The sequence below is a fragment of the Passer domesticus genome, chromosome 31 (assembly GCF_036417665.1).
Source record: "Passer domesticus isolate bPasDom1 chromosome 31, bPasDom1.hap1, whole genome shotgun sequence".
NCBI classification, from domain to species: Eukaryota; Metazoa; Chordata; class Aves; order Passeriformes; family Passeridae; genus Passer; species Passer domesticus.
Genome location: NC_087504.1, coordinates 76,837 through 103,421, shown reverse-complemented (window position 1 = coordinate 103,421; position 26,585 = coordinate 76,837). Strand labels below are relative to the sequence as shown.

General features: G+C 47.7%; 1 long non-coding RNA gene across 1 annotated transcript; it reads right to left on the bottom strand.

Moving 5' to 3' along the window:
* Positions 1 to 9,291: 9,291 nt before the first annotated feature.
* LOC135287937 (uncharacterized) lies at positions 9,292 to 15,081 on the bottom strand. Its single transcript, XR_010351363.1, has 3 exons — positions 15,050 to 15,081; positions 11,568 to 14,861; positions 9,292 to 10,217 (listed from the first exon to the last, which is right to left on the bottom strand). It is a non-coding gene; the product is annotated as an uncharacterized LOC135287937 (long non-coding RNA).
* Between the last annotated feature and the right edge of the window lie 11,504 nt (positions 15,082 to 26,585).

The following is a 26,585-nucleotide window of genomic DNA, read 5'->3' as shown; positions in this document are numbered from 1 at the left end:
TTTAAATGCAATAACTCTCTTCCCTGAGGGATCTGGGAAAAGTCATAAATCAGTTGTAATTTGGTTGAACCAAACATCTAAAACCTGGGAATCAGATTTTCTAATAATAGAAGGATCTCCTCAGATTGTTGAGCTTGCTGCTGTGGTTCAGGCTTTTCAGCTCTTCCCACAACCTTTTAATTTAATCAGAGATTCTGTTGCTAATGTGGTTAAAAGATTAGAAGGATCAGTTCTAAAGGATGTTAGTAATGACACTTTATATTGTTGGCTTCCCTGTCTTTATACATCATTGCAATATAGAACTAATCCATATTTTGTTTCTCACATCAGGGCTCATTCTTCACTTCCTGGATTTCTAGTGGAAGAAAATGCGAGAGCAGACAAACTGGGAATGGTTATTTCAAACACTTTGCAAAACATTTTTGAACAAGCAAAACTGAGTAATGTCCTTTTTCACTGAAATGTGCAAGCACTTGTGCGAATGTTTCAAATTTCTAAAAGTCAGGCTAAAGCTGTCATCAGTACTTGCCCTGACTGCCAGCTTGTGCAGCCTCCTGTTTCTACAGGAGCGGTCAACCCGCGGTGTTTGCAGAGCCTGCAGTTGTGGCAAATGGATATTACTAAATACCTTTCCTTTGGTAAATTTAAAAATACTCATTTTTCAGTAGACACATTCTCTGGTGCAGTTTTTGCTTCTCTTCACACAGGTGAAACAGGTAATCATGCTTGTCAACATTTTTTGCAAGCTTTTGCTTCATTGGGTGTGCCCCAAAAAGTAAAAGTCTGCAATGGTCCCACATATATATCTCAAAAATTGGCCACATTTTTAAAGGATTAGATTGCTCATCACCATTCTCCCACAAGTCAAGCAATTGTTGAGAGGACACATCAGACATTAGAACAGATTCTTGATCAAGAATGAGGGGGGGAGTAGAGATCACACCACAGATGAGATTGAACAAAGCTTTATATATTTTTCATTTCTTGAACTGCTCTGTTGCAGAACCTGATCCACCAATTTTTAGGCATTTTTCAAATAACACACACGCAAAATGAAAAGAAAATCCCCCTGTTTTAATTAGAAACCCTGGGACAGGACAAATTGAAGGTCCTTTCTGATTAATCACTTGGGGCAAAGGGTATGCTTCTGTCTCTACAGGTGCAGGAATTAAGTGGGTCCCAGTGAAAAACATCAAACCATATCACACCCCAGAAGGTGTTGATGAGTCCAAGACTGTAGAAGCAAGTACACAGACGTCAGCTGAACAGAGGGATCACGGGTCACACCTGACGTTCCTTGTTCATTGCTGGGACCTGCAAACTCTGATTTTATGCTGTGTATAAATGTGTCAGTTGTTGGTTTTGTAGAGCTTTTTTGGCAAAAGTGTGGTTTTTGTTTTGTGACATTATAGATCCCCTCTATTGGGTTTTCAAAAGTGAAGTTTTTATTAAAGGTCAAAAGCAAAGTTTTTAAATTGAGGAAGATATGGGAGGTTCTTTTGCCAAAAATTAGCTCACAAAAAGAATGGAGCAAAATTGAATGATACACTGATGTTGGTTGTTTTTAATTGTTTAACAATTTAACAAACTAATGCCAATATCACTGCAATAACACAGTGATATTAAACAGATGTTAACATCTGTTTAATATCACTGTTAAACAGATGTTAAGATTGTGGGCATGCTACCCTTTGAAATAGAACAGCTGTTGATTTTTTCTTTTTCCTGGCACATGGACATGGTTGTGAGGAATTTGTGGATTGTGTTGCATGAACCTGTCTGATCATTCTGAATCCATCCACAAAAGTATACAAAAGCTGAAAGATTTGACAGCTCCAATTAAAGAAGATGGTGGTTCCTGGTTAGATGATTTGTTCCTAGGATGGAGCTTTGCACCTTGACAAAGGGAACTTTGTAAAATAGGTCTATATGTGTTGGGTGTTTTGGCAGTGATACTGTAGTAATACCTTGCATACCTCAGTGTGTGCCACAAATGACGGACAAAACTATCAAAGAAGTATTTAGCATATAAGAGACATAGGTAGGAAATGGATTCACAGAGAGTTCTCAAAATCTCACAGAGATGGTGGATGAAGGTATTGACATAGAAGAAGGTTTTGAATTAAGACCTTGGAACAGGTGAGACTTCTTCTGACAATGACTTGTAATTGCTATCAGACATGACTTATGCCCTTTGAACTGACTGGACTTTCACAACATTAAAATTGCTGTGTTGTAAAATAGCAAGGCTTAATGTGAGCAAAAAGGATGCTTTAAGCAAGTAAAAAGCCGATATCCTATAGTAAAGCTATGAAACGCAAGGCAGTTAATAAATGACACGGTTATGAAGGGTTTTTTTAGTCAAACCGAGAGGGAGAATTGTGGGAATCCTTAAAATCAGAAGGTTTTGGGAAAGCTGCAAAAGGCAGGGCTCAAAGACATAAGAACTGCAATTAGAGCTAATCAGCAGCCATAAGTCTGCAGCAAAATTACATAAGACGTAAAAAAGTGAGGACAAATGGAACAATGGTCTTTGTAGTAACGCTTGGCTAGAATAACTCCCTAAGCTACAGAAAAGTATATCTAGTGAGATATTAGGAACTTCTGAGCTTAATAATGGAGCTCTGTGCATTGTACTTTAAGGCTTACAATGGGTATTTCATTCCAAATAAGCAAGCATTGTTTGAACAAAAGGTACCTGTGCTTCTAGGGGTTGGATAGAACTATTGTCAATATGCTTTTGCTTTGTGGGATTGGTCAAAAAAGTTTACTTTTTTAAGGTAAGGTAACATTAAGTTCTTTGTGTGCTGCCGGGGACGTGAGCTGTTGGCATCTTCCCATTGTCATAACCATGTAATGAGAGTGGAAACCAAACAGCTGGAAAACAAACAGCTCGAGGCGCGTTCCTCAGCATTCCCGTCCCATTCATGGATTGACACAGACCCCTGGCCAGCAATGCTCTCCTCTCAGGAAATGTGGAGGGACATGGAGTTATTCAGCTTTGTGAAGAACAGGCCCCAGGAAGACTTTAGCTCCACTTCCCAAAACTTCAGGGTGGCTTTGAAGAAAGTGGGAGACAGCTTTTTTAACAGGACCAGTTACAATAGGATGTGGTCTAATATTTTAAGGAATAGATTGTAAACAAATCAAGTTCTTATATGAACTGTCCATGAGGTAGGTAGACTTCAGGATGCTTGTCTGTGGTTTCCACTGAAGTGTATTTTAGGCAGCTGAATATCATAGGGTTATTATACTGTTATATTATTTACTTAAGAGTCAAAGATGCACCTTCACAACAACCCCTTTTTCCCCTTTTTTCTTTGTATAATAAATAAAAATAAGGACAAAACATGGGTTTTGAGCTCTGCCTGAGTCTCTTTTTCACTATGAGAACCTGAGAAAAACCTCTTCTGGATGAGGCTTTTTTCATTTCTCTCAACGGAAAAAGAGAATCTAGGTTTAATAATATATTTTTCTTTACCAGCCAAGTTCATGGCTTGATCAGGATCATGAGCTTGGTTGGGGGAGGTTTTTTGTATTTATACTTTAAAAACAAACTTTTACTAATATCTAGTGCACGAAAACTTTAGACATGAATAACAGTGCAAGTAATCCACCCTTCTCCCCTTGTTAAAAGTTATACATTTTGTTAGTGATTTAATAGATGACTTTTAACTTTTAAAATGTGTCTTGGTTTGAAATGACAGATGTCTGCTGAGGAAGGCAGAAACCTCCACTGAAATGGAAAATGTGAAACCCCTCCTTACAAATTGTTGTAGTTTTGAAATTAAGGGGGCCTCTCAGGCAAAGATGCGGGAGCAGGAATAACAGTTCTTTATTAGGGAAGAAAATAAAAGTCAAATAAACAATGCAGTAATACAAAACAACACTGCCAGAGTCAGAATACAACCTGACACCTGTCAGCGATGGAGAGAGATGGAAGACTGACTCAGTGATAGAATCCAATTTTATTGTGGGATACAAACACTTTTATATTATATACTACTTCAGGGAGACTAGTAATGTGTACTACAATGATTAGGTTAAAATCACATACACAAACTTATGCATATAACAACATCTCCTGCTTGCAGAGTTTAATGGGATTTTCTTTTTCTGGTAAACCTCTTTGATTTAATCTTCTTGCAATCTAAGTCTAACTTTCAAAGTTCCATTTGCTTTTGCCAAGGCATCCTGTTATCAAATCTCTTATGTTAACCAGGTCCAAAGTCCATCATCTGCCTTGTGTCCTCCAACACTCCAAGAGACACCTGTTGGTCAGGGGGTTGGTAGCAGTCCAATTGGAATGATGGCTGCCGTCCTCCTGGAGTGTCAGGTGTAGTTCTGTTGAAGCAGTGATCCTGTAGAAAGGTGTAGTCATCCTCTCAAGATCCAGTGGTGGTGTAGATGGGCCTGGTCTTCCTCTGGGAATCCAGTGGAAAAGGCAGCTGCTCTTCTGGGAATCCAGTGGAAAAGGCTGTCCTGGTGTCCAAAATCTCAGATGATATCCAGTTAGGAATGCTTGGCTCCTCCCTCTGGGCAGAGCTTCTCACAATGTGGGATGATGTAGTTTTATCAGTCATGCTGTGGCACTCAGTGGCCCATTAACACAGATGTGTTCCCAGAGGGAGGATTGGTCATGGAAGAGATAAAGAAAACTGCCCAATTAAGAGAAGATAACAGAGCCACACCTCTAACAGATGGCAAATAGAATACACACATTACCTTGCAATCTAGGACAAAATGATGACAAGTGGTAGAACTTCAGTGAAAGAACTTTGCAGCAGTAATTTGGTTATGACAAATTGATATTTTTTTTAAAAATTAGTATCTTAGTGGATATCCCTTGGATCTTAACCATCCTTCTTGAAACAAGGCAATAATAATTAGTAGGAGTACTAGGAAAACACATATTAATAGACATACTAAGGCTTCCTTGATGCACAGCAGTTATTGCCTGAAGAAGAAATAGCACATTTTCCCAATTATAGGCCTATTGATTTTGGTCCTAACAATTGCAAACAGTCATAATGAGTATTGTTCTATGAACTCTAAGGCATATTTTACAAACAGTTGTACATTTTTCTAACTTTTGTGTGATAACCCTTCAGTGTGTTTGTTAGAGTTTTTGGAACATGATAGCCTTGATTTGAAAAGCTTTGTAGGGCAATGTTGGCTTTCTGTTGGACTTGGTGAGAAAGTGGCCCTCTCTCAGCTGCTGTGAAATGGCCGTGGCATGTGGCCAGCAGCATCTTTTCAGGACGGCTTGCTTGCTATTGCTGACACGGTCCCACACCCTCGCACGCTTCTTTCCACTATATTTTGTTGGTTGGGCCCCCGCAGGGGCTTTTCCTACACTCTGCTTCTGGCTTTGGTGTCTGCAGCTCTTCTCAGATCCGACCTTGGAGGCAGGCTCGGGGCTCGGGGGCAGGGCCACTCCCGATGCAGACACGCTGGGCTCCAGGGAGGGGTGACTTTGGAGCCAGTCCACTCGGTTTCCATGGTGATGGGAATTGCGGCGGCCCCGGTGCGAATGGTGGGGGGCGATCTCAGCGGCCACGTGGCACGGTGTAATGGCTGCGGAATTCCCCTGTAACCCGGGAGGGCTCGGAGCGGCTGCATGGCATGGTGTCCCCGGTGGGGAGCAGAAGCGTTCCCCACATGGTCTGCTCCCCCAGGGCAGGGCGGCGTGGTGTGCCCGCCCGGGTCGGCTGCCGGGACTGTGGCGGCCGCCATCTCTCCACGTGTCTGGATTGTGCAATCGGCGCCACCGGCCCTCTGGACGACACCAGTGTCCTTGGCTCCGGCAGCCCCCGGATGGTCTCTGTTTTCCGGGATTCCCCCACTCCCTGGGGCTGTGCTGGTTCCCACAGCCGCTCCACATTGGTCAGCCACAGTCCCAGTAGCAGAGCACGTTTTCACAGCGGCCGGGGCCTGCCGTGTCTCGCGGCAATGCCAGCTCACACACAGGGTGGAACGAAGGGGCGGCTGCGCTGCTGCCCTTCCCCCTTTGCCTTTCATAATCCAGTTCTTTAATAAGTCCAGAACAAGTGTCCATGGTTTTATAATACCGATGGCTGCATCATCGCCAAATGAGACTGCCTCAAATATATTTTGTCCATCCCTCTCCCAAAAGGGCAAATCTAAAGCATCCCCTTTTGATACGTGCAGCTCATGGTTTTCGCACCATGTGAATAAAGCTTGTAGAGCTCACTCATCATGGTTTATTTCTCTTCTTTGGAGGACGAAAATCAGTACCTTCGTTACAGAGTTTTCTGGTCCTGACATCCAAGCTCCCATGGTCTCCTAAGTGATTCCAGTCCACAAATACAGGGCTAGAAACCTCGCAGCACTTTATGCTACTTAGCAAAGTCCCAGGTTTTCACCATATCAGCTCTGTCACCATTCCCAGCTCCCAGGCTGTATTTCTCCAGTTCCAAACACCAATTTGGGCCTGTTGCTCTTGTAATCTGGTTCCCACACCGTTTCCCAGCTCTTACGCTGCTTGTAATCCGGTTGTACACCGATTTCCAGCTCTAACGCCATGTGTCTCCTTTGCTCTGTGCTTCTGAGTTCTTATCACTTCAGGGTTCACCACGTGTTAGGTCACGTCTGGGGGTTGTGGGTGCAGGAGACAGAGATTGCTCAGCCCCAAGGTTTGTGTGGCACAGAGAGGGTTTATTTCCCAGCCTACCCCTCACACAGAGCATTTGAAAGACCCAGTCTGCATATTCTCATTGGTCTGAACTGCACACCCCCTCGGCATCTGGCTGGTGAAATGCTTGCAGCTTCCTAAGAGATCTGACTGGGAGAAGCCCCTGGCAGTCAATCCCGGGGCTTGGCAGCAAGCTCATCTCTGACATTTGGGAGCACCAGCCAATGAGTGCCTTCTTTCTGTTCAGGTCTGTTAGGTCTCGGTTTGGTTTCAGTTATGTCAGGTTGGGACTAAAGGCACAAAAAGGGTGCCATGTTTACAATAAAGGGATCTCCTTTAGATGCATGAGGGGATCTGTGTCACTTTGTTCCCCACTGCTGCATCCAAATCTGCCTTTTGGGAGTGCTAATTCACTAAACAGTCACTATACACAAACAAGGCATGGGCTATAATTCTCAAAAAACTTCAAATTGTCTCAAGCCATTTTGTTTTGTTTTGTTTGTTTGACAGAACACCTACTTTATGTGTGAGGTAGAGAGTTATATCTTACAGACTGCCTTAAAATAAGAGATACTGGAACCCCACCAAATCAGATCAACCAAAGCACTCCTAATCTATTACTAAGTATTAACAAGGTCTGAACTTATATTTTCTGTCTCAAGACTTTTTATGTACATCCATCCACACAATACCACTGTGATTAACTACACTGACACACAGGTTTGCATAAAGATTATTTTCCCAAATACACTGGAGTATGGTAGAGCAAAAGAAAACCTTGATTGCAGTGTCTAAAGACATTGCACGTGGTTAAATATTCCCTTTCTGTTCACAACTTGAAATTAAAATTTACACCTTTATAACTAAAGGTACTATAAATAAAGGCACTAGAGGTTCCCATGAACTCCACAGATCTTTGAGAGGTGTTTGAAGGCTAGGTCTGTATACACAGAAGTGCTTCATCAGCAGGTTTTAAGTTGCAGAGTTTTCTGACTATTTGCCACCTGTCACTTCTGTTTACAGTGTATATAAAATAATTTTCATGCTGAAAATCATTAACAACTACCTTCCATATTTATTCATGGTTAAGCACTCATGCCAGCTCCTGTTGAAGTCAAGAGCAGGTTTCTGAAAATAGCAGGAATAGGATTAAACCTAAAAGGTCTGCCACTGCTATCACTGAAATATTAATTTGCATGTTTTCTTAATTTTCAACCAAAATATGACCATGGCTTTTAATGTTGGGTTTTTGCAGCCAGTATGCAGATATAATAATCACAGAACTGAGGTCATTTGATATTACAGAAAGGTTAAAAACTAGGCATGGGATGGTCATAATGAAAATTTCTAACTAACAAAAACTGGTTTGTCCTGCAGCCTTGAACTCATGTCCTTATACCCTTCCCAAAAGAAAACCTAATCACTGAAGATGCATCATCATCCCAAAAATATGTTGAAATTAGGCTCATGATTCCCTCAGAGAGCTAGGAGGTAATATTTTGCTGCAGCCAAAAGGTTATTAGAAAAAAGAATGAAAGCTGTTGGTGCTAGGTGGTGTTAGTTCTGGTTTGCATTTGTTCCAGTTGATTTCTTGGGTGTTGCTGTGAGCTGGAAAAGGGGCAGGCTTGAACACCAGAATAAAAGAGAGGTAGGAGAAGAGGAGAGGGGACAGAAAAGTAGGCTGTCAGGAGAGAATAGAAGTTGCCTAGCACCCAGCCAAAGGGGAAGGGGACAGGGATCACCCGAGGCTGGGAAAAGCAATCAAAAGCAGCATTGTGTTGGTGTGTGTGCATGTTCAGCTCTTAGGAGACAGAGATACACAGCCGGCTCAGTTGAATCCTTACTAAGAAGAAGGTTCTCTTTTGCTTTAATGACTTTGTCTCCACTTAATGGTAATTAAGAATTTGTTTATTTCTAACACCTCTCTCCCAGCAGCTCAGAGGGGCATTGCACAGCACTTGTTGTGCTCCAGAGAGCACAAAGCAGGCTGGCCTGGTGGCCCTGGATATTTCTGCAAAACACTCTGCATTTCACACCTTTGCTGTGGCTCAGGGCAGAACTGCAGGCCTGCAGGCGCTTCCTGGCAGAGCTGTGGGAGGCACTGGCTCCTGCAGATGTGAGCTGACACGCTGTCAGTGCCTCAGGCTGGCCTGGGTTGCCCTGGCAGAAGTGCCGTGCCTGAAGGACGCTGCCCTGTGCTCCAGCCTGCCCAGCAGCCCGGCTCCCTGCGCCGCTGCCCAGAGTGCTGCACACACTGCTGCCCTTTGCCAGGAGTCACAGGGCAGCCGGCAGAAGAGTAGGAATCCTCAGCCAGGCCACCGGCCCTCGCCTACCCCTGGCCTTTCTCTGCTCCTGGGCAGACTCCAGACGGCCAATGCCTCCAGTCTGGGCTGTGCCCAGCACGGCTACGCTTCCCCTCGGGAGCAGCCAGCTGCCACCTGGGCTCTGAGAGCGGAGGATTCGCCCGCTGCCAGGAAGAGGCACCCAGGGCCCGGCTGCTGCCTCCTGCAGCTCCAAGGGCCTCCTTCCAGCCTGCCTCTGCCCAGGCTCAGGCTGCTCCGGGCTCTGCCAGGCCTCTGCTGGGGCTGCACCCCGGCCAAGGCCGGGCCCGCTCTCACCTCACAGGCGCTGCCAGCTCTGCACCAGAGGAGACCTTTCAGAGCCCCCTCTCTGATCCTTCTGCTTTCTCACTTGAGCAAGGCTCTCCTTCTGCCAAAGAGATTGCACTTGGGGATACAAATCTAAGTGGCAGGAACTTGAATGCTCCTGAGTCACAGCAGAGAGCCTGCATCCGCATAGAGTATTTGGGCTGCCCCATTCCTCCATTGTATTTCCCTGCAAACGCCATTGCCCTTTCTACCTCAAATAGAGGTACCACAGCAGACCAAAACCAGACAAGTGGGTCATATTCCAAAAGCAGCATGGTCTGGAGAGGATAAATGAAGAAGAGCATTCCCCAATTTGACACCATGCCAAAGACACTGTGGGGGTGACTTCCTCCTTTAACAAACAACAGACAATTTACAAGGAATTCATGAGCTTATTCACAGAGTAAGAAGGAAGGAAATTACAAGGAGAGTTTTGGTTTTAAAAATTTTATTAATTTCAAATCCTACTCAGCAGACCTATTAGACAATCATACCCTAACCCTAACCCCCTAAGATTAGTTGTAACCCTAATGCTAACGCTAACCCTAACACTAACCCTAAACCTAAAGCTAGTCATAACACTAACTCTAACTGTAACCCTAGTCCTAAACCTACTCCTAAACCTAGTCCTAAGCCTAAGCCTAAGCCTAAACCTAAGCCTAAGCCTAAGCCTAAATCTAAGCCTAAGCCTAAGGCTAAACCTAAGCCTAAGCCAAAACCTAAGCCTAAACCAAGCCTAAATCTAACCAAGCCCTAACCCTTAACCTTGTCCTAACCTACAATCCTGCTCTAAGCTGGTTGAGAAACAAGTGGTGCTGATGTGATTTTCACTTTCTTGTCTCCTTCCTCTTCTTCAAGGAAACAATCAGTGGCACCAGGCTGGATGCAGGCTCAGCAGATGTTATAAATGGATGCTGCACAAAGGAAAAAAGAAAATCAAGAGAAGTCAATGAACCATGACTTTCCAAACTCAGTGCTTCACAGGATTCACAGGGCTCCTAGAAAGATCCAGAAAGATGGACCATCTGCACCTCAATCATCATGTGCAAGACCTTGCCATCACAGACAAACCTGGCCCAGAATCCCACTCATCCTTTTATGAAGGTGTTTTCATCTTGCTGGGATTTTTGCACTGACAGTGCTCTAGAAATGGTGCTTTCAGTCCTTGGAGTTTCTTCTTTTCAGGAAACTCCAAAGCCTCACATTGGTCCTTGTCTTTGAACAACAGGCACTGGGCTGATTCCCACAGGGAGACAGAGCAGTGTCTACCTTTCCATGCCCTGCCCCTCCTGTGCTGGATGTCACCTTCCTTCCCAGCAGGGACAGCCCAGTGGCACTGGCTGCTGCACTTCCCTCTCTGCCACACGAGCTGGCAGTAACCCTGGGGCAGTTCCTGTCTGTTTGAGCGTGCCAGGCAGCAGATGGGGCTGGGACAAGTCCCTCTCAGCTCTCCCTGTTTGCATGCCAGAAACCTCGAAGGGTGGGCTGGGGGCACAAACCAGGGCCCCTCAGAGGCTCACAGTGAGCCCCCCGCAGCCCCTCCTGCCCACAGCCAAATCACTGACCACTCAGCCAGGCCTGGCTTCCTTGGGTTCCTGCACCACCTTTTCATGTCTCTGTACCCTGCATTGCTCTACTTCAATTCTTTTGCCATTGGATAAAATGGGGCACACCACCAAATTGCAGAACAGGGCAACAGAAAACAGTCAGAGGACAGAGCACCTCTCCTTTCAGGAAAAACAGAGAGAGGTGGAGTTATTCAGTTGTGTGAAGAACAGGCCCAAGGAGATTTTATAGCCATTTTCCAAAATTCAGGGTGGCTTTGAAGAAAGTGGGGGACACCTTTTTTGAACAGGGCCAGTTACAACAGAATGTGGGGAAATATTTCTAAACACAAAGGGGATGCAATCAGAGTAGGTCTTAGGTAGAACTTGTTTACTTAGAACATTCTGCCACACTGGCACAGGGGTCCCCAAGAGCTTGTAGGCGCCTCATCCCTGGAACCATTCCAGGTCAGGTGGAAAATGGCTCTGAGCAATCTGATCTCTTTAAAGATGTCCCTGCTCATTGCAGGACACTTGCACCAGATGACCTTTACAGGGCCCTGCCAGCCCAACCCACTCTAGGATTTCTCACTGTTTCCATTTGAAGAGCACCATGAGTGGAGATGAGGAGGAAGGGGGCTCATCTGATGCCTTGGACTTCCATAGAGGAGGAGCCCATCCTTCACACCTTGTTTCACCTGCAGCCCCTTTTCATTTTACCTGCAGGAGCTCCTTGACAGACCAGCGCCGCGCCTCGTCTGCCTGCAGGCAGCAGCTCAGGAAGTCACACAGGCAAGGTGAAAACATCTTGGGCTCCTGCAGCTTTAGTTTCCCTCCTGTGCCTATCAGGATTTGAGGCTGGGGAAAAAGGAAACAGGGAGGTTCCACCTGCTGCTTTGCCCATCTGTAACTGCTCTCCCTGAGCCCATTGTTTAAGCTCCACTCTGCAGTGGCAGTTTCTGCCCTGGCAGAGACCCAGAGATGACTTTCCTTCACCTACAAAAAACCCAAACCCCACAGCTTTTCCAACATCCTGCAGATCTTGCCTTGGCAGCTGATTTCAATGACAGACCTAACAAGTGGGAACTACATCAGCAAAGCACGTTTGATTCTCTGGGAATTCACACCAGCTTGATAGGCTTTTTGGAAGCGTGACTTTGCTATACTAACTCTGCTATTTCCAAGGATTAGTACAAGAAAGGCATCTCTGCAGTGCTTGTTGGTCCCTTAAGCAGAGCTGCCATAAAACAAAACTCATCAAGTTCTCTCCTTTGTTCTTGAAAACAATGGTAATTGGAAGGAAAGAAAGGAAATCCACCAGGTATTCCTCAGGTAAGGAAACAAACATTTAAATCTCAAATTCCACACAGACACATTAAGATGCCTGCAGAAATGTATTGGGATGAAAATGCCTGCTTGGGCACACAGGAAACACCTGCAGCTCGACTCTCAGCAGTCGGAAAATTTCAGCTTCCCTTATGCAGCAAAAGAAAACTTTCCATGGTCAGAAGAAGGAGAGGTGCCATCCCTATGGTCGCTCTCTGCTCATTTGGCTACTCAAGTCAATGCATTAATGGTAGGCCCATCCCAAAAAGTGCCAGGAAACAAACAGGAGGTTTTGGCAGGCTCTCCACATCACCAGGCTCTGGCTTGGTGACGTGGAGAACGTGGCTTGGGCTATGAGAAAAAACTCGGTCACTAGGTGTTTCAGCAGCACTGGAAAAGAAGCAGAAGAGACTGAGCCATTTACACCCTCATGTCCAGCCTTCCAGCACAGGGAATTAAGTTCCTCTCTAAAAATCATTGTTTTAGAAACTTTGTTGGCTTTGGGTTTCTTTTCTTCATTGCTGGAAATGTAACACCAGTTCTGAGAGGCTTGCGTTGTGGTTTTAGGGGCATCTTCACAGACAGACAAGTGGGAACAATTTGAAACCCGAAGAAAAGTGTTGCCTGAGAAGACTTGGGGAGTGTTTGCCTGTGTTAAGGCTTCAGCTGCCTGGCAGTCCCCTTACATCCATGTGCAGAAACACCCAGCTGCTCCCCAGATCTCAGTCCCTCTGGGCACACAGGCCTCAGGAAAATGATTCCAGCCTTTCTCCTGCTCAAGAGTATCTAACCTAAGCTGAGCTCCAGTTTCTTCAGTAAAGCCAAGGATGTTCTCTTCCATGCAGCTGACAGTGTTCATGGAGCTCAGCAGGTCTTCCTGATATTCCTCAGGCCAAGGAATTACAGTGGAATTTGGCCAGGCATCAGATGAACATTATCCAATGTGGTTCATGCAGAACCAAGCTCTAACGCTGACAAGCCAGAATGAGAGAGCTCATTCTGCTTTTGAAAGATGTCAGTTAGAAACATAAGACACAGACTTGGAACTACTCAAACCTCAGCTTGCAGAATCCATCAAAAATAGACCAAAATCATAATGGCAAGGGGCCTTGGGGTCTTGATAAATACACCCACCACGATAATAATAACTCTGTGCTAGTGGCAGTGAAATCAATGGTGGCCAAAGAGACTTTATTACTTTCCTCTTCAAACCAAAGGAAAATTTCCAAGCCTAAAATAGCCAATGTACTCTCCTTGATTAAAAGCAATTATGACAATTCATTCAAGTATGCAGACGTGAGCCAAACAGAAGGATCACAGGTCACGCCTGACGTTCCTTGTTCATCAGTGGAACCTGCAAACTCTGATTTTATGCTATTTATAAATGTGTCAGTTGTTGGTTTCGTAGAGCTTTTTTGGCAAAGGCATGGGTTTTATTTTCTTATGTTACAGATCCCCTCTATTGGACTTTCAAAGGCAAAATTTTAATGAAAAGTCAAAACCAAAGTTTTTAAATTGATATATATGGGAAGATCTTTTGCCGAAAATTAGCTCATGAAAAGGATGGAGTGAAATCAAATTATACACTGGTGTTGCTTAGTTTTAATTGGTTCTTGTAGTGCAGATTTGCCAGCGGAACAACCAAAACCAAATGTTTGGGTGACTTTAGCCACCAGGCAGCAGGCTCAAACACCATAAGTTTGTCTAATTTGGAACCAGAAAAGCTTTTCTCTACATGTCTAGTCAGTGTGCCAGTAGAAGATTTGCCCTTGGTCAAAAAGCAATTCAGTAGTAAGCCTGGTGATATTGACAATTGGAGCAATCCTGTAGTGGATTGGAACGTTTGGACCAAAGAACTTCCCAAAGCAGGACCTGAACCCAAAGAATTTGAAATCCTTGGTCTTTTAACAATGGATTTCTGCCTTACGTTTGAAGCTAATGATTGGCAAGAAGGTGATCCTCCAAAGTGCAATGTTACTCCCCATTATTTTGCATATAGAAATTCTAGGTTTTGGTGTAATTATTCAAACAGTTGGGACGTGCTTTCCGAGGCTGACCAATATCCACGACAATTGCCAAAAGGATGTTAGTTCATTGGTGGAGATAGGGCTTGGCAGGGCATCCCATCACACCCTGAAGGTGCCCCATGTAGCATTGGAATGCTCACTGTGATAGCACCTACTGCTAAAGCAGTCATTAAGAAGAAACACAGGGGAACAAGATCTGCTCATCACTACCATGAAAACTGTAAGAGTGATTTCATGCCTTGGAATGTTGCCAAAAGGGTTTCAGCAGGTTTTTACCCCAATCAGCCAGGGCATTGAAACAATTAGATCAGGTTGGATCTTGGCTGAGTAAACAAACTAATGCCACATCCACTGCAATCAGTGATATGCTGACAGATGTTAATAGTGTTGGGCATGCTACCCTTCAAAATAGAGCTGCAGTTGATTTTCTTTCACTGGCATATGGACATGGTTGTGAGGAATGTGAAGGATTGTGTGTTGTATGAACCTGTCTGATCATTCTGAATCCATCCACAAAAACATACAAAAGCTGAAAGATTTGACAGCTCCAGTTAAAGAAGATGGTGGGTCCTGGTCACTCCAGCAGCTGGACCACACCGGAGAAGCCACTGGACACCTTGTCCTGCAGCACAACCTCCAGGGGAGCGCTGGTGCCGTCGGGCTGTGGGACGAGCACGATGCCGTCAGTGGGGCTGATGCCGTGCCGGGGGTCAGGAAGCCCTCAGCCAGCCCGGGATGCTCTGCGCCCTGCGCTGGCCCCACGCCCGCTCTCCCTCGAGGCGTCCTGGCGGCTCCCACCCTGCCGGGCCTCGGCTCATCCCTGCCCAGCACAGCACCTCGCTCACTCACCAGCTCACCCCAGTGATGGACGCGGTTCCGTGGCACCCTTTTGATGGCCACCTGCAAGCCAAGTGCAGAACAGGGCTCAGCTCGCTGTCCACCCTGCCCAGCCCCATCCTCCACCCGCCTCCTCCGCCCTGCTCCTCCTCCTCCTCCCCTTCCTCCTGCGCCCGCCGCCGGCCCCGCCGCTCACCGGGGCGCCGTCCGAGAGTCGCGTTGCTGCGAAGACGCTGCCGAATCCGCCCCGGCCCAGCAGCGAGCCCAGCCGGTACCGCTCCTTCAGGCGCTGCTGCGCCTTCCCTGCGGGCGGGACGCGGCTGTCAGCGCTCGGCCCGGGGCCAGCAACGGCCCCCGAGCGCCCCTCACCCGCCCCGGCCCGGCCATCCCCCGGCGTTCGCTCCCTGCAACGGGACAGCAGCGGCTCGGGGCCGGGGGCCGTGCTGCCGAGCGGCGGAGCTCGGGCCGGGCAAGCCGCAGCGGAGGCGGCGGGAGCGGCTGCGCCGCGTGTGTCCTCCGCGGGCCCCGGGAGGAGCCGGGGCCGGGCTCGGGGCCGGGCTCGGGCTCGCGCCAGGCGGAGCCAAAAGCCGGCGATGCCGCCCCAGCCCCAGGCACTGAACCCCGCCCAGCAGCGCCAGCGCCAGCACGGCCAGAGCCGGGCTGAGACACAACGGCGGCGGGACGGCCGGGGGCGGGCACGGGGCAGCCCCGCCGGGGCCGGGGGCGGGCCGGGGGCATGGCCCGGCCCGGCACGGGGAGAGGGAGGCGGGGAGAGGAGACCGGGAAAGGGAGAGTGGGAGAGATACGGGACAGCGGGGAGGGAGAGGGAGAGGAGAAGGGAATCTGAAGTTTCTTCTCTCGCTGCCGCTGCCGCTGCCGCTGCTGCTGCCGCTGCTGCCGCTGCCGCCGCTGCTGCAACTGAAGCTCCGGGGCCGTTTGTCCCCGTGTCCGTTTGTCCGTTGCCCGCTCGCCCCCGCCCCGAGCCCCACGTTCCCCGAGGGCAGCCCCTGAGCCTGTCCAAACACGGGAACTTTGCCTAGTTCAGCCAAGAGCCAGAGTCTGGACTCCTGCACAGTGGCTCAGGAATCCCCTCGGTCCCTGCTGTGCATTGTCCCTGCTGAGGGTCAAAGACTCTCAGAGCGCATTCCCTGAATGCAGAATTTGTACCTGACACAAGCACTGCACTTACCTCTCCAGCATTGCTTTCCATGAAAAACAGGGGAAGCCAAACTGTGTGTAGGTCATGGTATCTTAAAATGTCTAAAACATGCCAAGTCATGGATCTTAGCGGTGAGATCTGTTTGGAATTAATGGGATGGACAACTAGTGCAAGATGGAAAAGAGGGGGAAAAATAAACAGAGAAAAATGTCTTGAATTGTTTCAAATTTCATTTAATTTCTTAAAAGCTCTTTCAGTTTTTCCAGAAACTTCTCCTCAGTCCTGTATGCTTTTTCCAAGAACCTTTCCTGAAGAATGAGGTGCAGCTTCTATCACAAGGTGTGCCACCAACTGCAGCTTCTCTTGGCTTTCCACACTGTGTGTGCAGCACACTTGCAGCAAAGCAGGACAAATATTTGAAGAACTTGACAGCTTGTTCTTTTCTTTTCCTTGTGGGCTGGGCAGTTGTGCCATTGGTAAGGTTTTCATTGTTACTGTTCTACCCCAAGAAAACATGACAGGCTACCAAGAACTCCTAGGGAATGCAAGCCTGACTGAATGCAGAGAAACAATCTGCAGAGCCTGCAGCCAGAAGTGGAGAGCTGTGTGATCATCATTCCAACACCCCCAAGGACATCTTGAAAGTGATCTAGAAGATGAAAATGGGCTGACAGAGGGAGTTTGTTTCTGTGCTCACTTCAGATTCTGCTACATCTGAAATCAATTCTAAAATCTCCATCTAAATCAAGAGTAAAATCAATTCATGAAAAGCCCCAGAACAAACTGTACCTCTCAGGAGATGACTGAAAGAATGTGAAAAGGAAAAATGCAGGAGAAATGCATTTCTCAGCACTGCAGTATTTGTCTGCCTGAAACCCTCCTCCATTTCCTCTGCATGCCTGGATCTGTTGGTGTCAGTTCTGTATTCGGTGGTGCCTCCAGCCCTGAATCCCCTCGTCTACAGCCTGAGGAACCAGGAGCTCAAGGCTGCGGTGTGGAGACTGATGACCGGACATCTTAGGAAGCATTAAACTGATTGCCAATTTCTGCAAATCACTTGTAACAAAATTAATTTTTGATAGTTCTGCTGGTTTGGTTCTTTGATTTCCCTGTCTCTTTTTTTTTTTTTTTAAATATTCTTCCTAAATCTAGATCATTGTTTCTGCTATTTCTGACTTTGTTTCTCTCCACATTCAGTGGCCGCAGACTGTGACAATGAGGAGCTGTGCTCTCAGTGGCTTTAAAGGAACTAAAGGATCTCCCAGCAGAGTTTTCTCCAGAGATCCCTTTTGTTGCCTTCTCTAGAGCTGCAGCAGCAATGTCGGTGTGCAGAGCTGGGGCAGATCAGTGCTGGCACAGCAGCTGTGCCCAGCAGCAGCAGCAGCACTTGGTGTTGCCAGTGCTGCTGCCGTGGCCCTGCCCCGCTGCCCTGGTGGCCCTGGTGTTGCTGCAGGGCCTGAGTGCTCTCAGGGCCGGGCACAGTCCTGGGGGTGGCAGTGCCAGGGCTGCAGCAGGGACAGGCCATGGGCACTGCTGGGGCAGCGCTGATGCCTCAGGCCAGGCCCTGGGGGCTGCAGGCTCCTTGCCCAGGCTCTCTCAAGAACACGGCCAGGCCAATGCTCAGCACAGAAAAGCCCCAGGCTGAGCAGCCCCAGGCTGGCCGTGGGCAGGCTGGGGACAAACAGCATGGCTGGGGCTCTGCAAGGGCCCTGGGGGAGACGGGAAGGAGCAGCAGAGCAGGGGCTGATCCATCCCCAGTGCGCTGCACAGCCCAGGGCAGCGTCCCAGAGCGTCCTGATGGAGCTGCCAACAACATCCCCCCTCTGCAGCCCTGGCCTCTCCCCCAGCTCACAGAGGTGCTGCATCCTTGCAGGCACAGCCATGGCAGCACTGGCTCAGGAGCCCCTGTTTGCATTGCACAGAGCAGGCAGGAGCACCCCCATGCTGTTGCTTGTGGGGACATGAACCTGAGGGAGCACAAATGCCATCAGCCCCTGGGGCCAGCAAGGGCTGGGGGACACCAGGGAAACCACTCAGCTTTGTCCTGGCCTCTGCAGTCAGCCAGAAAGTTTGTTCCCATTAGCTGGGAGTTTCCTGTGCCACTGCAGACGCTGTTGCTCAGAGCCAGGGCTGCCTGGCAGCCACCCCCAAACTGCCCTGAGCATTTCCTTGGCTTCACCTTTGCTTTCTTTACTGTTCCTGTTACAAATTTCTTCCTCTTGCCCACCCCTGTTCCCTCCCCTGCAAACAGCCCATCCCTTTTTGCCCTTTCCTCTCTGGCCCCACTCCCCATTGCAGTTCCTGACTTGGCACCATGGGAACGTCCCTTGGGGAGCAGGATCATCCTCCAAGTGCTGCAGGAATTGTCTGCAGGCTCCTGCAGTGCCTGGTGCTGCTCCCTTGCCAGAGGCACCCCAGGCCAGGGGGGCACATCTGGGCTGCTGTGTCTGCCTGTGGGGCTCCCTGTTCTGGGCAATGAGGAGGAGCTGCAGAGGCTCTGCAGGACTGACAGGATGGGCTTTGGGCTGGGAGGAAAAGCTGAGGCACCTGGGCTGCTGGAGCTTCTGAAGAAGAGGCCCAGGGCTCATCCTGCAACTGCTCCAAGGGTGGTTTCAGAGAATCCCAGAACCAGCAAGGTTGGAAAAGTCCTTGGAGATCATCAAGTCCTACATGTGCCCTGACATTGCCTTGTCTCCCCTGAGCCTCCTCCTTTTATCCAGGATAAATAAACCCAGCTCCCTCAGCTGCTCCTCGCAAAACTTGTGTTCCAGACCCCTTACCAACCTCGTTGCCCTTCTCTGGACACGCTCCAGCCTATCTATGCCCATCCTAAATGGGGGGATCCAGGACTGGACACAGCACTCGAGGTGCTGCCCAACCAGTGCTGAGCACAGGGGAAGAATCACTGCCCTGATCCTGCTGGCCACACCATTCCTGATGCATACGAGTGGCAGGGGTTGGATGAGGGAAATGGTGGGGAGTGGGTGGGGACAAAGTCTGATTGATTGTCAGCCAAGAAGGGTCTTGATTTTCATATCTATTCAGACTGCATTAGAAAGTGCTGTGTTCAATATCAATTGCAGATTGCTGATATAAGTAAAAAAAAACTGTAAAAAGGTGTCTTGGGTTGAAAAGACAGGAGCTTGTGAAGGAAGGCAAAAGCCTCCTGTGAAATGGAGAAGGTAAACCTCTTCCTTCCGAATTATCACAACTTCAGAATTAAAAAAAGACTCTCAGGTAAAGATATGGGAAACGGGAATAACAGTTTTTTACTGGAAGAAAAAAAACAAAACAACTAAATAACAATGTAATTTAACACAAGCAAAAACAACTACTGGCAGAGTGAGAAAAACCTGGCACCCTGAGAAGTCAGGGTGCTGATAGCAGTCTAGCTAAATGGTGGCTGCTCCTCCTGGAGCGGCGATCTGCAGAAGGGTGTAGATCCCTTCCGAAAATGCGGCGAAGGAGCAGCTGGGCTTCAGTTCCTGATTCCTCTTGGAAATCAAGTGAAGAAGGCTGTCTGTGGTCTCAGAAGTGCTTGTTTTATGGTGGCAGGAATGCTTGGCTCTTCCCTCTGGGTGGAGCATCTCCCAATGGGATGATGTAACTAATCTTACCAGCCACAGTGAGTAATTCAATAGCCCATTAGCAGGACATTGTCTTCCTGGCAGTGTCATTGTTCTTGAAAGAGATAAGAAAAACTGCCTAACCCTCAATAGATGGCAAAAAAGAATACATGCTTATTTTACAAGCTAGGACATTATCCACCCCTTATTCTATTTCTATTTGTGTCACAATGAAATCTTATACTCAGTTTTTACTTAAGACCAGGTTTCCCTGTGGTACACAACGGGTTTCTCCATTTTTTTGCATTACTTACCAAGTGTAACTAGGTCTTTGAGCAAAAACAATTTTACGGATGGGTTTGTCTCTGCTTGAGGTGGGATTAATCCAGACAACTTTCCCTAAAATACCTTTTATATGTACCACAGGGACTTTATTTCTATCTATTGTGTGCAAGGGTTTAGACTGGGCAGGGCTAGCTCGATTGATGGACTCTCGGGTGTTGACCATCTAGGTTGCTTTTGCCAGGTTATTTTCCCAGTTTCTAAATGTTCCCCTACCAAGTGCCTTCAGGGTAGTCTTAAGGAGTCTGTTGCACTGTTTAACTTTGCCAGCAGCTGGAGCATGATAGGGGATATGCTATATCCATTCGATACCATGTTCTTTGGCCTAGGTGTTGATAAGGCCGTTTTTGAAATGGGTGCTGTTGTTAGATTCAATCTTTTCAGGTGTGCCATGTTTCTATAGGACTTGCTTTTTTAGGCTTAAGATGGTGTTCCGGGCAGTGGCATGAGGTACAGGGTAGGTCTCTAGCCATTCAGTGGTGGCTTCTACTATGGTCAGCACATAGCGCTTGCCTTGGCGTGTCTGGGGCAGTGTGATGTAGTTAATTTGCCAGGCCTCTTCATACTTGTACTTAGACCACCGCTCTTCGTACCACAGGGGCTTCACCCGCTTGGCCTGTTTGATGGCAGCACACGTCTCACAGTTGTGGATAACCTGAGAAATACTGTCTATGGTTAGATCTACCTCTCGGTTTCGTGCCCACTTGTAGGTGGCATCTCTGTTTTGATGACCCGAGGCATCGTGAGCCCATCGAGCCAGGAACAACTCTTCCTTATGGTGCTAATTTAAGTCTATCTTTGACACTTCTATTTTCGCTGCTTGATCTACCTGCTCGTTGTTTCGGTGTTCCTCATTAGCCCGACTTTTGGGGACATAGGCATCTACATGACGGATTTTTACTGTAAGTTTCTCTACCTGAGAGGCAATGTTTTTCTATATATCAGCAGCTTAGATTGTTGTTTTTTTTTACGTTGCCAGTTGGCTTTTCTCTACCTTCTCAGCTAGCCCCATAGAGCATTGGCTACTATCTATGAATCAGTATAAAGGTAGAGTTTTGGCTACTTCTCTTTTTCAGCAATGTCTAGGGCTAGCTGAACGGCCTTGAGTTCAGCAAGTTGGCTCGATCTACTTTCTCTTTTGGTAGCTTGTGCAACCTGTTGTGTGGGGCTCTATACGGCTGCTTTCTACTTTTGGTTCATCCTTACGATGCGAGAAGAACTGTTAGTGAAAAGAGCGTAGCGTGTTTCTTCTGCTGGTAGTTGGTTATAGGGTGGAGCTTCTTCAGCTCTTGTCGCTTGTACCTGCTCTTCATCATCAGTGAGACTAAAGTTTTTACCTTCTGGCTAGTTTGTAATTATCTTTAAAATCCTAGGGCGATTCAGGTTTTCAATACGGGCGCGCTGGGTGATGAGGGCAATCTATTTGCTCTATGTGGCGTCAGTGGCGTGGTGGGTAGTAGGAACTTTTCTTTTGAACATCTACCCCAGTACTGGTAGTCGGGGTGCCAGGAGGAGTTGTGCTTCTGTGCTAATCACCTCCGAGGCGGCTTGAACTCTTTCATAGGCAGCCAAGATTTCCTTCTCTGTTGGGGTGTAGTTGGCTTCGGACTCTTTGAAACTTCGGCTCCAGAATCTTAATGGTCGACTTCGAGTTTCACCAGGTACCTTCTGCTAAAGGCTCTAGGACAAACCATTGTTTTCGGCTGCAGAGTAGAGCACATTTTTGACTTCTGGTCTCGTTCTGACTGGGCTAAGGGCTACAGCATGTGTGATCTCCTGCTTGATCTGGGTGAAGGCTTGTTGTTGCTTAGGGTCCCAGTGGAAATTGTTCTTTTTGCGGGTAACCAGGTAAAGAGGGTTCACAGTCTGGCTATACTCGGGAATGTGCATTTTCTAAAAACTTATGGCACTTAGGAAAGTTTGTGTTTCTTTCTTGCTGGTTGGTGGGGACATAGCGGTGATCTTGTTAATGACTTCAGTGGGAATCTGGCGCCATCTGTCTTGCTATTTTACTCCCAGGAACTGGATTTTTCGGGTAGGTCCTTTGACTTTGTTCTTCTTGATGGCGAAGCCAGATTCTAGCAGTATCTGGATGATCTTCTTACTTTTTTCAAACACTTCTGCCGCTGTGTTCTCCTACACAATGATGTCATCGATGTACTGCAGGTGTTCTGGAGCCTCACCCTTTTTTAGTGCAGTTTGGATTAGTTTATGGCAGATAGTGGGACTGTGTTTCCACCCCTGGGGCAGTTGGTTTTAGGTGTACTGCACGCCCCTCCAGTTGAAAGCAAACTGAGGCTTGCATTTTGCTGCTAGAGGAATGGAGAAAAACGCATTAGCAATATCAATAGTGGCATACCACTTCGCTGCCTTGGACTCCAGCTCGTACTGGAGTTTTAGCATATCTGGTACAGCGGCGCTTAGCGGTGGAGTTACTTCATTTAAGGCACGATAATCTACAGTTAATCTTTATTTTTCGTTAGATTTGAGCACAGGCCAGATGGGGCTGAGTGGGTTTTGCTGACTACCCCTTGGCTTTTTAGCTCACAAATTATTTTGTGGATGGGGATCATGGCATCTCAATCCGTCCGATACTGCCGGCGGTGCACTGTCGAGGTCGCAATTGGCACGAGTTGCTCTTTTACCTTCAGGAGTCTTACTGCAGACGGGTTTTCTGACAGTCCAGGCAAGGTGTTCAATTGCTTAATGTCTCCTGCTTCTACAGCAGTAATGCCAAAAGCCTACCTGAGTCTTTTTGGGTCTTTGTAATAGCCGTTCCGGAGGAAGTCTATGCCCAGAATACACGGGGCCTCTGGGCCAGTCACTATAGGATGTTTCTGCCACTCCTTCCCAGTCAGGCTCACCTCGGCTTCCACCAGGGTCAATTGCTGTGATCCCCCTGTCACACCAGCAATAGAAACAGGCTCTGCCCCTACATGTCTTGATGGTATCAGGGTACACTGCGCACCAGTATCAACTAGGGCATCGTATTTTTGTGGCTTTGATGTGCCAGGCCATCGGACTCACACCGTCTAGAAGATCCGGTTTTCCCGTGCCTCTCCCTGGCTAGAGGCAGGGCTTTTCTAACACTGGTTATTATTCTTCTCTTGGGTATACATACTAGAGGTTCTTTCAAGGGGATCTGACAGATCGTATCTAAAAGCTTGGTCATGGGAGGTTGAGGCTATCTTCACCTTGGTGGAATTCCCCCGGTTAGAGTTTCCTTCCTTGAGTTGACGGACCCGTGCTGCTAGGACAGAAGTGGGTTTCCCATCCCACTTCCCCATGTCTTCCCCGTGGTTACGCAGGAAGAACCACAGATTAGTTCTTGGGGTGTACCTTCTTTCTCTAGCTGGGGAATGTTGGGCTCTGACTTTGGGGCTTGTGACTCGTACGGGTGCTGCATTAACCTTCTTCATTTTTTCTTTCATCTCTTCTTTGAACTCCTTAATTACAGTTGAGATATGAGCCTGCATTGGGCCATTAATCATACTCTCATAATTCTTAAGTTTGTTGGCAACAGAGCCCACTGTCTCTTGGTTAGTGTTAGCATCAATTGTTGCAATGAAAGTGGTGTACTGAGATGGCCCCAGATTTGCCAGACTCCACAGCATTTGCCCTGTGCACCTGACCTTGTCGGGGTCATTATTATGTTGTCCATCCTTCCCAAAGAGTACCTTTAATACTGCCACTTCCCTTAACTGTTGGATCCCTTCTTCCAGGGTCTTCCAACGCATTCTATGGTGGTGTTCCTGCATTCTCTCCCTGTGGACAAACCTCTCTCTGACACTCATTAAAAGCTGCTCCCAGAGAGAAAGGGATCCTGGCTCCCTTACAAAAATCTGATTCATACTTGAGTCCTGGGTTAAGGGTCTCAAGTTCTTTGCTTCACTACCGTCCAGCTGCACGCCTGTACCTATAAGGTCTCAGACCCGGAGTAGCCAGGTAGTATAAGCCTCACGCCCTCATCGTACAATGTCTTTGTGTAGATTACGGAGACTTTCGTACGTCAGGGACTCAGTGATGATCGCAACTTCTGGCTCCCCTGTGGGTTGTGAGGTTCCTCCATTCTTATCTCTATCTGGGTGCTCTGCTTTCATCTTAGACTTCTTTGTTTTTACCGGGGCAACTGCTGCTGGCTGTGACTGCCTTTGTGGTTCAGTTGGAACCTGGACAGTTGTAACATTTGTGGGTTCCACAGCTGTACTATTAGACTGTCTCTCTTCAAGGCAAAAGGCAGGCTTCTCACTAGCTGGTGAAATGCACTCTTTCAGCATTGCTTGCATCTCCTGCATCTCCTTAACCAGCACCCTCACCCAATCTGGGTGGTTCGTTTTTGAGGCAGGCTGTGGGGCAGGGTCAGGCTCTGGAGCAGCAGCATCTCCAGTCTCTGGGGTAGTGTCAGGCTCTGCAGCAGCACCCCTAGTCTCTGGTGTAGGTGTCAGGGTAGTTATCCAGGTTAATCTTCTTTTATCTCTGAGTGCTAAACATAACAGGCATATCAGCAACACCACTCATTGTATGATATCATTAGCACTTAAAGTGGATCTTAACCCTTCGAAAACTGGTGGTGCAGACCTAAAAAGATGGTTAAAAGGTTGGGAGAAAGTTTTCCTCTGTGTCATTTTTTCACAGTAGGTACTATTATTAAAGTAACTCTAAAAACATGCAGTTAGTGTGTGATAGCTCTGAATCCATGTACTTGCCATCTAGAGGAAATTAAAGATCCATGAATCCTTCACCCAGAGGACAAACTTGATAACAGACACAGTGGTTTTAGTTATAGGACCCATATTTAGATAAGGGCCTGTAAATGGGAAGTATACACTTGCGACCACATGCCACCCAAACTAGGGAAAACTGGACCACATGGTGGTACTTACAAATTAAGCTACCTAAGAACTGTTAATCCCTTTTTTTTTCTCAATGCCCTCGAGCCCCACGTTGGGCGCCAAAATCTGTCTTGGGTTGAAAAGACAGGAGCTTGTGAAGGAAGGCAAAAGCCTCCTGTGAAATGGAGAAGGTAAACCTCTTCCTTCCGAATTATCACAACTTCAGAATTAAAAAAAGACTCTCAGGTAAAGATATGGGAAACGGGAATAACAGTTTTTTACTGGAAGAAAAAAAACAAAACAACTAAATAACAATGTAATTTAACACAAGCAAAAACAACTACTGGCAGAGTGAGAAAAACCTGGCACCCTGAGAAGTCAGGGTGCTGATAGCAGTCTAGCTAAATGGTGGCTGCTCCTCCTGGAGCGGCGATCTGCAGAAGGGTGTAGATCCCTTCCGAAAATGCGGCGAAGGAGCAGCTGGGCTTCAGTTCCTGATTCCTCTCGGAAATCAAGTGAAGAAGGCTGTCTGTGGTCTCAGAAGTGCTTGTTTTATGGTGGCAGGAATGCTTGGCTCTTCCCTCTGGGTGGAGCATCTCCCAATGGGATGATGTAACTAATCTTACCAGCCACAGTGAGTAATTCAATAGCCCATTAGCAGGACATTGTCTTCCTGGCAGTGTCATTGCTCTTGAAAGAGAGAAGAAAAACTGCCTAACCCTCAACAGATAGCAAAAAAGAATACATGCTTATTTTACAAGCTAAGACAAAAGGAAAAGTAAAAGAAAGAGGACAAAACTGTTCTCTCTGCATTGTTTTCAATACAGTATATTCACTTTGAATTCACTTCTGAAATCTGTCTAACTAGCCACAGAAGAATTGAAAACATCAATTATTCCAAGGGGCTTTTCTTTTTTTTTTTTTTTTTTTTTTTAACTAATATTTATGAGCGTTTTTCACTGAATTCCTAAACTGAAAAACTCACGAAAGAGGTCTCTGCAGAAGGAAAATTCATCAGCAGCCTCCAAGTGGCTGAAAATCCATCCCCATCAGAGCAGCAATGAACAGAAATGGGCACAGCTTTGTGGCTGCCCCAGCTTTGGGATGGGCCCTGGGCCTGGAGCAGGAGCAGCTCTTGAGGGCCCCAAGGCCGGGGCTCTTGTGCTGCCCTGGGCACATGCGATGGCAGCAGGGGCTGCAGAGCTCTCAGCACCTGAGCCAGAGGGGAGCAGGGCAGCCAGGGAGCCTCCTTTGGCCTTGGCCCAGCCCCTTCCCCCATGGCTGGGGCTGAGTCCTGTGTGAGCTGCAGCTGCTGCTGTGCCCTTGGCAGGGGCTGAGGCCGTGGGGCCAGTGGCCAGAGCAGCCTGGCCTGAGCAGAGCTGTGGGGCCAGAGCCGGCTGGGCTGGGCTGGGGAGAGGCTCTTGGTGCTGCCCAGAGCTCAGGGCAGCTGGCAGAGCTTGCAGGGAGCTGGGCTGGGCTCAGAGAGCCTGCCCCAGAAACCATCAGTGTCCATCTCAGCCTGGCTGAGCGTGCAGGGGCAGGACTCAGCCCAGGCCTTGTGGGGCAGGGCCAGTGCCTGTGCCAGGCATTGAAAAGAGGCAAGTGCCCCAGAGAGGAGGCTGCTCCGTGCCCTTGGGGGCATGGACAGA